Genomic DNA, 11,317 nt, shown 5'->3' with positions numbered 1-11,317 from the left:
TAAGCCAGCTCCTTTGTTGCTGGACTACATTTTCTAAGGACTCTCCCAATGAATCTCAACCTGGTACCCGCCTTACCAACAATTAATTTTATATGATCATTCCACTTCAAATCGTTCCGCACGCATACTCCCAGATATTTAACAGAAGTAACTGCTACCAGTGTTTGTTCCGCTATCATATAATCATACAATAAAGGATCCTTCTTTCTATGTATTCGCAATACATTACATTTGTCTATGTTAAGGGACAGTTGCCACTCCCTGCACCAAGTGCCTATCCGCTGCAGATCTTCCTGCATTTCGCTACAATTTTCTAATGCTGCAACTTCTCTGTATACTACAGCATCATCCGCGAAAAGCCGCATGGAACTTCCGACACTATCTACTAGGTCATTTATATATATTGTGAAAAGCAATGGTCCCATAACACTCCCCTGTGGCACGCCAGAGGTTACTTTAACGTCTGTAGACGATTTAGAAAGAAATATCTCAATGGTGCGAAAAGTGGCTGTTGACCCTAAATACCGGAAAGTGTGAGGTCATCCACATGAGTGCGAAAAGGAACCCGTTAAACTTCTGTTACACGATAAATCAGCCATCTGTAGACAGATGGGGATCGAAGCATTTGAGACGTGGTGCTACAGACGAATGTTGAAAATTAGGTGTACTGATAAAGTAATGAATGAGGAGGTTCAGTGGAGAATTGGAGAGGAAAGGTAGAGGTTGGCACAGGAGAGGATTTTGTGGCGGGCCGCATCAGACCAATCAGTACACTGATGACTCAAAAAATAAAAATAATAAACGTCCCCAATCTTTGTAACAATTACTGGAAAACCCTGTAGACTGGAGTTTGGTTCCTTAAAGAATCGGTGGGGATGTTGTTGATTTATACAAGGTCTACAGCTTTGCTTCCGCAGTCTGCCGATAGGTGGCGACAACGGTAAGTAGCGGTGGAAAGAAACATATCGCAGACGTCAGGCAGTTAGCTTGGACCTCGGTCGACATAACCTCACTCAAACATTAGTCGATTTGTGTCTGCATCGTGAAGTTGTTCTCGATTGAAAATGTAGGTTTACGAGCCTAATTCTCGTCTTTTGCGGGAGGTGTTAGTGTTTTGTTTCAGTACGAAGAAACCAGCGGCTGAGTCTCATCGAATGCTCTCAAGTACGTGTGGTAAGGACGCTGCTAGTGAAAGAACGTTATCAAACGTCCTCTTAGAAAAATTAATGAATTACTGTGCCGATAAACCTCTTACGTTATTTGATTTTCAAACAGCTGAGCAGAACTGAACGTACTCAGACATTTCTCTCTTTATTTATTCTGATCATCACTAAACTGACACACAATATTTTTAGCGCAACGCAATCTGACTTTCAATAATCCCTACAAAAGACTGGCCGTGAATCACATTAAACTATACCTTTCACAAATCACTTACCTCACAAAAATCTTGGTTACTCGAACTACTGCAATACAGCGAGCGCCAATGCTTCCAACTAAATAAAAGATTCAAACTACTGAAGGCACTAACTACTGATAGGCATAGTTAGAAACGAAAGATTTTGATAGAGAACAGTCGGCCGAAGTGGCCGTGCGGTTCTAGGCGCTGCAGTCTGGAACCGCGAGACCGCTACGGTCGCAGGCTCGAATCCTGCCTCGGGCATGGATATTTGTGTTGTCCTTAGGTTAGTTAGGTTTAACTAGTTCTAAGTTCTAGGGGACTAATGACCTCAGCAGTTGAGTCCCATAGTGCTCAGAGGCATTTGAACCATTTTTGATAGAGAACAAACAATGTATTTACCGTAAAAGTGTTCAAAAGTCATAATATATATAGCAGTTCATGACATCCAGTCTTACAAATTTACTGTCTCTGATGGACACACGTCCAGATCGTCCGCTCTCAAATCTCCGCCGTCTCTCTCCCCACATCCACCACTGCTGGCGGCTCACCTCCAACTGCGCAACGCTAAGCGCTGTTCACATGCAAATGCCCCAACACTACAATAGCGAATATTCCAACAATGCCAACCAGCCTCAGACTCCACACAGCACAGTCGGCGATTTTCTTACAGAGCGCTACATGGCGCTACCAACATAAAAACCTAAACAGCCTACCTACAACAGGTCGTGAGTGATTTCAACGCTTCAAGAAGCATGATTTTAACGTCATTGACCTGCACAGTGGTGGAAGAGAGAATCGGAGACATTGCTGAGTGAAGACTCACGTCAAAATCCAGATGAATTGGCACGGTTAGTGGGCGTGACACGGCAAGCCATTTCAAAACGTCTCAAGGCTATAGGTATGATTCAGAAAGAAGGAACTTGGGTCCCGTGTGAGCTGAAACCAAGAGACGTTGAACGGCGTTTGTGTGTTTGTGAACAGTTGGTTCAAATGGCTATAAGCACTATGGGACTTAATATCTGAGGTCGTCAGTCCCGTAGACTTAGAACGACTTACTCCTAACTTAACCTAAGAACATCACACACATCCGTGCCCGAGGCAGGATTCGAACCTGCGACCGTAGCAGCCGCGTGGTTCCGGACTAAAGCCACCGCGGCCGGCTTGTGAACAGTTGCTTCACAGCCAAAAACGGACGGGATTTCTTCATCGGGGACGAAAAATGGGTTCATTACGATAACCCTAAACGCAAAAAATCATGGGGATATTCCGGCGACGCTACCACGTTGACGGCCAAACCGAATACTCACGGCTCCAAGAATACGCTCTGCATTTGGTGGGACCAGCTCGGCGTAGTGTACCATGAGGTCTTAAAACCGAGTGAAGCTATCACAGGTGCTCATTGGTTCAAATGGCTCTGAGCACTATGGGACTTAACTTCAGAGGTCATCAGTCCCCTAGAATTTAAAACTGCTTAAACTTAACTAACCCAAGGACATCACACACATCCATGCCCGAGGCAGGCTTCGAACCTGCGACCGTAGCGGTCGCGCGGTTCCAGACTGTAGCGCCTAGAACCGCTCGGCCACCCCGGCCGGCAACAGGTGGTCGTTATCGAACGCAATTAATGCGTTTCAGTAGAGCATTGAAAGACAAACGGCCGCAATACAGCGAGACGCACGAGAAAGTGATTTTCCAGCACGACAACGCCAGGTTGCAAAAGAGGTCAAAACGTACTTGGAAACGTTAAAATGGGAAGTCCTACCGCACCCGCCGTATTCTCCATACATTGCTCCCTCTGACTATCACCTGTTTAGATCAATGGCGCACGGCCTGGCTGACCAACACTTCTGGTCTCATGAAGAAGTCACAACTTGGATCGATTCGTGGATCGCTTCAAAAGTTGAACAATTTTTTCGACGCAGGATTCGTACACTGCCCGAAAGATGGGAGAAAGTAGTAGCCAGGGATGGAAACTACTTTGAGTGATACGTGTGTAACCAATTTGTTTCATTAAAGCCTCAGATGTTGCGGAAAAAACGGCGGAAGCAAAGTTGTACACCTTGCAGATAAAGCGCTTCTCAGGTACTGGCGATGTTGTTGCCGGCACGTCAAAGACGATTGCAGTGCCAACAGAGGAGATACAAGCTATGACCTAATCCTTAGGCGCGGTCACTGCCCTCTATTGTCCGATAACCGGGACCCAAAACATACACAGTTCTTTCAGAGCACCGCGAGGAGCATTCGTCCACAGTTCAAACTTTCTTCACGTCAGACTAGCACTTGCGCCGTACGCAGTGGAATACTAGCTCTACTTGTTGCGAAAGTCGAAACTCTCTATGTAAGAAGTTCGCACATTCTGTGTGGCTACTTCATGAAGCACTCCGTTTTCATGCCACAAGTGGCCCATCGGGACCGTCCGACCGCCGTGTCATCCTGATGAGGACGCGGATAAGGAGGGGCGTCTGTGATCAGCACACCGCTCTCCCATTCGTTATGCTGGTATTCTTGACCGAAGCCGCTACTATTCGGTCGAGTAGTTCCTCAATTGGCATCACGAGGCTGAGTGTACCCCGAAAAATGGCAACAGCGCATGGCCGCCCAGACGGTCACCCACCCAAGTGCCGACCACGCCCGACAGCGCTTAACTGCGGTGATCTGACGGGAACCGGTGTATCCACTGCGGCAAGAACGTTGCCGGCTAGTTCATAAAAGTAGCAAAAGGCTCATTAAAGAGTTATACAGGGTGTTACAAAAAGGTACGGCCAAACTTTCAGGAAACATTCCGTTGAGTAAACAGTGTGATTTACGAAGTAGAAACATCCCTCAACTACCGCTGGAGTGCGTTCCGATTGCGTACACCACGTTGGGGCCCACGTACCGTGTGCACAAGTCGCATCGTTCCTGAGCGTTCAGCAGCGCGTTGAACTCGGCACGCTCAACGTTCACGTTCGACAGCACGGTCCGTGTGCCGACGGCTTAAGGGTGGGCCAACACCATATTGAATCCGAGGATTGCCGATGGAGGGCGCCACGAACTTGTAAGCCGTTTTCAGAAAGCTGTCCGGATACTTTTGGTCACGCAGTGTACGACCGCCAGCAGTAACGAGTGGGCCGGCGCCGACACCGCACCGTCACGGCGGTGGACCGAGGCGGAAATGCCGGCGGGTTTCGCAACGAGTGTGGGGGCGGCCTTGGAGGCGGTGCTGTGCTGTACACCTGGCCGGCTGCCCACTGTCCCACCCACACTGAGGCGACAGGAGCCCAGCAGCAGCGACGTGCACGTACAGCGCAGATGGGCAAACTCGTTCATACTCGGGAACTATAGTTCAATTCTTTTATCTTGGCGGTTCGCGCATGACCGCCCAGACGCGGGAGATTGCTGCGTTGCCAGTTGTACGCGCCAAGAGAAGCAGCGCCATAGTACAGTATAGTTGGCAAACTTAGGTTTAGGGGGGAGCGCGCAGTTCATGAAGTAAAGCCACCACGTCCGCATTAACCCTTTCGCTGCTACAGACACGTGCTCCCCGCATTCCGCGCTGTGCGCGATTTTGTCATCACTGCACTGCTCGCCTGTGCAGACACACGGTGTTCCGACTGCTTTGACACACTTTATCATTCGATTTCACAAAAACTATTTGGCCCAAAAATTTGATTTTTACACATTTTCTTGACTGACATCTTCCCCCCATAAATGACTTAATTTTGTTTCGATGTTCGACGCAGTTATTGTGCAGCATTAGATGTAGTAAACCATTGCACGAAATTTTGAAGAGTTTGCAGAGGTAAAAGTCCATAGCGTATACTTTCCATATGGTCGATTTTAGTTGCCATTAGAAATTTGAAAAAATTACATTCAAGCGAATAAAATTCATGAAGTAAGACACTTCGATATCGTTTTCAAATAAAGAAAATATTAAGCACCAAACAAGTTTTGCACTCAGAACCTTTTACTTAGCAGCCATACACGTTAACCATTACACTACCGCAGCTCGTCATTCAATGCATCAACTGGAGGACTTTAAAGTCTCACGCAAACAACCGATGAACACTGTTGGTATGACTATTAATTATTCACGTTTCGTCGAAGTACAATAGGAAATAAACAATTACCGCTGTTCTTTATTGCGAGAAAGCGGTTAGTGAGAATGATACAAACACCTTTCCTTGCTATCGCCTGAATTAGGAGGCTTATTGCTCGTTTCGTTTAATTAATTAATAGAATATGAAGCAATTGATATAAACAATGCTTTTTTCCAAACTATCTATAAAAGAAACTCTGCTATCCAGGCATTGCTTTTCTTCAATTTCTCTATTTATGAGCGAACGTTTCTAAAACTGAAGACGCTCGTCCGTGCTCTGCACTGCAGTCGAGCTCTGGCAACGTCATTCTCTGTTCATTGGCTGACTGTGTTTTGTGACGTCAGATGCGCAGAACGAACCTAAACTCGGCCGCCGTCGTAAATGACGCGCACTTTAGTTCACTGCTGATCGTTCTTTTTTGGGAACCGTTCATTTTTACTCGTTCACCGTTCATTTGTGCCTGGTATATGGTTCTCATGAAAAACTGAAAACTAGTAGTGTAGGTGACTGAAGGATGGAGGGCACCAAGAGGGGCCACTTGCCTCCCTCCTGGAGTATAGAGTTTTTATTCATTACAGAATTCCTACACGCTTTTAGAAGTAATTTCTGTGATTCTGCAGAACCTCTTGTTTAGCCAACCGTAGCCTTGTGTGGATGATCGCAGGGGAATAATGTAGGGTGGCGCACGGAAAACCGGCCCCGAGTACAGACTGCTCGCCAATTACGGACGATGTGTTGCCCGTTACGAGCAGATACAACAAACAGACAAACATGTAATAATTAGGCAGTTAAGAAATAACAAGCTAATGCAAGCAACAATGGCGAAACAATCGATGACGATGTGTAGAGAGCTGGAGAAGAGAACATGAAAATCTCACGCGACGTGCATGGGCTATAGTAGCTCATGTAGTCTTGTAAACCTGTTGGTGGCTGTTTCCCAACTTAATAGACCACAAGTGTGTTGTATAAAATTCTTCGTTTCGACTTCCCCTACATAGCTACGCTACGTTGCAAAAAATGATCGTTTGCACCCTATATATACTTCATGTTGTTTCTGAGTTCGTAGGCGAAGTAGAGAGTTTATGGAAGCATAAAATAAAAATGTGGTTTTCTCATACTTGCGTCACACGCTTAGTAAAAACTAGGTTTTTATGTTGCATTATTAAAGTTAATGCAGCACTAGTAATAATAATAATTAAGTTCGCAATAATAAAGTTTTTGCTTCCTAGTGCTGTGGGCACGAGAAAGCTATCCGAAGATGGCTTCTGCGATTGCTCGCGGTTGACCGAATACGGAATCGTGTGGAGTGTTGCAAGGATGGTCTGCAGCTGTTCAGGAAGAATCCGCAGGACTTTAAGCGTCGTGTCAGTCACTGTGGATGAAACATGGATACATTACTATGCTCCTGAGACCAAACAACAAGTAATGGGTTTGCAAGAAAGAATCTGCACCAAAAAAGGCGAAGACCATTCCTTCGGCCGAAAAGGTTTTGGCGACTGTGTTTTGAGATTCGCAAGGGATAATCCTCATCGACTATCTGAAAATGGGTAAAACTATTACAGGTGCATATTTTTCATCGTTATTGGACCGTTTGAAAACGGAGCTGGAAGAAAAACGATGGCGATTGGACCGCAAAAAAGTTCTTTTCCATCACGACAATGCACCAGCACACACCTCAGTAGGTGTGGTCGCAAAATTAATGGAAACAGGATTCCAACTCCTTTCCCCCCCCCCCCCCCCTATTCTCCAGACTTGGCTCCCTCGGACTACTACTTGTTCCTCAATTTGAAGAAATGGCTGGCGGTACAATGATTTTATTCAAACGAGGAGGTGATTGCAGCAACTAATAGTTATTTTGCAGACTTGGACAATTCCTATTAATCGGAAGGGATCAACAAATTAGAACAGCGTCGAACGAAGTGTAAAAGTCTAAAAGGAGACTATATCGAAAAATAAAAAAGGTTTACCTCGAACACGTAAGTAGTTTTTATTTTTGCACGGACTTTTCAAACGCCCCTCGTGTTATCTTCAGGTTGCAGATCCGCTCTGTGCAGGATCGGTGTGGGCGAAAGCCTGCCTGATTCTCACCGATCGTATGCTCTGTCTGTTGTTCTAATCTAGTGAGATGAGCACGTGAGAGCACTTTGCAAGCAACTGGTAGGAGTGAAATGCCTCGACAGTTGTGGGGAGATTGTCGCCCTTTTTGAGCAGAGGGCGAATCAAAGCAGTTTTCCAATCTGCCGGTATGGCTCGGTGACATGGCGTATTGTCACCCATAAAACTTCCATCGTTGTTTGAAATCATGAGGCCCACCAGATGCTGCAAATAGTCTTGTAATATCTCTTTATATTCGACGAATTATTCTGATGCAACTCTACCCTTGAATGACGATTATTAGTTTTCTATCTTCATACTCGCAGAATCCATGCGCAAAGTAGTTTCATACAATAGCAATGCCATGAGCGCATAATTATTCTTTGTAGTACTCTCTCTGGTGGTTGTTAGAAAAAAAGCTTCCGACATTGTCTTCGTGCCGATTAGCCTGAGCGTTGTTTGAAGAATTGTAATCTGAATATTGAGATTTATGATAAAAGATATATATATATATATATATATATATATATATATATATATATATATATATATATATATATACAGGGCTATTACAAATGATTGAAGCGATTTCATAAATTCACTGTAGCTCCATTCATTGACATATGGTCACGACACACTACAGATACGTAGAAAAACTCATAAAGTTTTGTTCGGCTGAAGCCGCACTTCAGGTTTCTGCCGCCAGAGCGCTCGAGAGCGCAGTGAGACAAAATGGCGACAGGAGCCGAGAAAGCGTATGTCGTGCTTGAAATGCACTCACATCAGTCAGTCATAACAGTGCAACGACACTTCAGGACGAAGTTCAACAAAGATCCACCAACTGCTAACTCCATTCGGCGACGGTATGCGCAGTTTAAAGCTTCTGCATGCCTCTGTAAGGGGAAATCAACGGGTCGGCCTGCAGTGAGCGAAGAAACGGTTGAACGCGTGCGGGCGAGTTTCACGCGTAGCCCGCGGAAGTCGACGAATAAAGCAAGCAGGGAGCTAAACGTACCACAGCCGACGGTTTGGAAAATCTTACGGAAAAGGCTAAAGCAGAAGTCTTACCGTTTACAATTGCTACAAGCCCTGACACCCGATGACAAAGTCAAACGCTTTGAATTTTCGGCGCGGTTGCAACAGCTCATGGAAGAGGATGCGTTCAGTGCGAAACTTGTTTTCAGTGATGAAGGAACATTTTTTCTTAATGGTGAAGTGAACAGACACAATGTGCGAATCTGGGCGGTAGAGAATCCTCACGCATTCGTGTAGCAAATTCGCAATTCACCAAAAGTTAACGTGTTTTGTGCAATCTCACGGTTTTAAGTTTACGGCCCCTTTTTCTTCTGCGAAAAAAACGTTACAGGACACGTGTATCTGGACATGCTGGAAAATTGGCTCATGCCACAACTGGAGACCGACAGCGCCGACTTCGTCTTTCAACAGGATGGTGCTCCACCGCACTTCCATCATGATGTTCGGCATTTCTTAAACAGGAGATTGGAAAACCGATGGATAGGTCGGGGTGGAGATCATGATCAGCAATTCGTGTCATGGCCTCCACGCTCTCCCGACTTAACCCCATGCGATTTCTTTCTGTGGGGTTATGTGAAAGATTCAGTGTTTAAACCTCCTCTACCAAGAAACATGCCAGAACTGCGAGCTCGCATCAACGATGCTTTCGAACTCACTGATGGGGACATGCTGCGCCGAGTGTGGGAGGAACTTGATTATCGGCTTGATGTCTGCCGAATGACTAAAGGGGCACATATCGAACATTTGTGAATGCCTAAAAAGCTTTTTGAGTTTTTGTATGTGTGTGCAAAGCATTTTGAAGATATCTCAAATAATAAAGTTATTGTAGAGCTGAGAAATCGCTTCAATCATTTGTAATAACCCTGTATATTGCTCCTTCATGCAAAAGGTGTGTAACAATTTACATTACTTGACATTTGAGAATTAATGATATTCATCGATATATTGCGTAGTTGATAATCAGAAGGGAACTTCCGAAAGACTGGATACGAACCTGCATTTAATAATCCAAGAGCTGCATTACTTCTTCGGAAGGTTAAACTTCATCAAAGCCAAATATCCGATTGATCTGAGGTTTCCCGACTGATTATACAACGCTCCCAAAAATACGAGGCATTTTATTTGTACAGATTAGCAGACTGCCGCAAAGCACGAACCTGCAGAGAAGAAGGATCACCGCCTGATTTCATTCTAACAAGTACAATTTCTGAATCATTTTGAGTGACTGAGTTATGAATGTGTTTCCTATTATGAATGATTGATTGCTTGAACGAATTGAGAACTACATAATTACATAGATAGTAGGAAAAATTACAGTCTTCCAAGTAGTGGAACATACCTATTTCCATTCATCTACATCTACATTTATAGTCCGCAAGCCACCCAACGGTGTGTGGCGGAGGGCACTTTACGTGCCACTGTCATTACCTCCCTTTCCTGTTCCAGTCGCGTACGGTTCGTGGGAAGAACGACTGTCTGAAAGCCTCCGTGCGCGCTCTAATCTCTCTAATTTTACATTCGTGATCTCCTCGGGAGGTATAAGTAGGGGGAAGCAATATATTCAATACCTCATCCAGAAACGCACCCTCTCAAAACCTGGACAGCAAGCTACACCGCGATGCAGAGTGCCTCTCTTGCAGAGTCTGCCACTCGAGTTTATTAAACATCTCCGTAATGCTATCACGGTTACCAAATACCCCTGTGACGAAACGCGCCGCTCTTCTTTGGATCTTCTCTATCTCCTCCGTCAACCTGATCTGGTACGGATCCCACACTGATGAGCAATACTCAAGTATAGGTCGAACGAGTGTTTTGTAAGCCACCTCCTTTGTTGATGGACTACATTTTCTAAGCACTCTCCCAATGAATCTCAACCTGGTACCCTCCTTACCAACAATTAATTTTATATGATCATTCCACTTCAAATCGTTCCGCGCGCATACTCCCTGATATTTTACAGAAGTAACTGCTACCAGTTCGGTCCAGTTCGATCCGAGGACCCAGTCCGTTCCATGTAAACTCTGGCGTAAATCAAATGGAATGGACTGTGTCCTGGTTATGTTCCGCAACCTGGTGACCACTTGCAGCCATTCATGGACGTCACGTTCGCAAACAACGATGGATTTTTCTTTGATGACAACGCGCCGTGTCACTGGCCCACAATTCTTCGCGATTGGTTTGCTGAACATTCTGGGCAGTTCGAGCGAATGATTTGGCCATCCAGATCGCACGACACGAATCCAATCGAATATTTACGGGTCATAATCCGAGAGGTCGGTTCGCGCACAATATCCCCCACCGGCATAACTTCTGCAATTGTGGACAGCTATGGTGGGAGCAGGGCTCAGCTTCTCTACTGGGGACTTCTGACGACTTGTTGGGTTCACGCCCCGTCGAGTTACTGCACTACGTAGCGAAAAAGGATATTAGGAGGTATGCCATGACTTTGTCACCACAGTATCATCATAAGGTGACACGCCTTATGCGGGGTGTTCTAGGCATCTCTCCGCACTGCCGTATGACTGTTAGCCGCGCGTGCCGTATGACTGTTCGCCTGCCTGGGTTACTACTTTCTGAGCATTCATCACGTCCAGTCTCTCTGTTTGACTGGGCAAATCAAGTGCAGGAGGCACAGAAAAGAACCCCGATTGCACTAGGGGATGCGCGGAGGGTGGGGGAAGAAGGTGAGCACAACAGCAAGATTTCC

At 45.6% G+C, this 11,317-nt stretch overlaps 1 pseudogene; it reads right to left on the bottom strand.

Moving 5' to 3' along the window:
* Positions 1 to 3,980: 3,980 nt before the first annotated feature.
* Positions 3,981 to 4,098, bottom strand: LOC124720568 (annotated as a pseudogene).
* Between the last annotated feature and the right edge of the window lie 7,219 nt (positions 4,099 to 11,317).

Source organism: Schistocerca piceifrons, chromosome 11 (genome assembly GCF_021461385.2).
Source record: "Schistocerca piceifrons isolate TAMUIC-IGC-003096 chromosome 11, iqSchPice1.1, whole genome shotgun sequence".
Lineage (NCBI taxonomy): Eukaryota > Metazoa > Arthropoda > Insecta > Orthoptera > Acrididae > Schistocerca > Schistocerca piceifrons.
The sequence above is the reverse complement of the archived record's forward strand: the minus strand, read 5'-3'. Positions and strand labels throughout refer to the sequence as shown.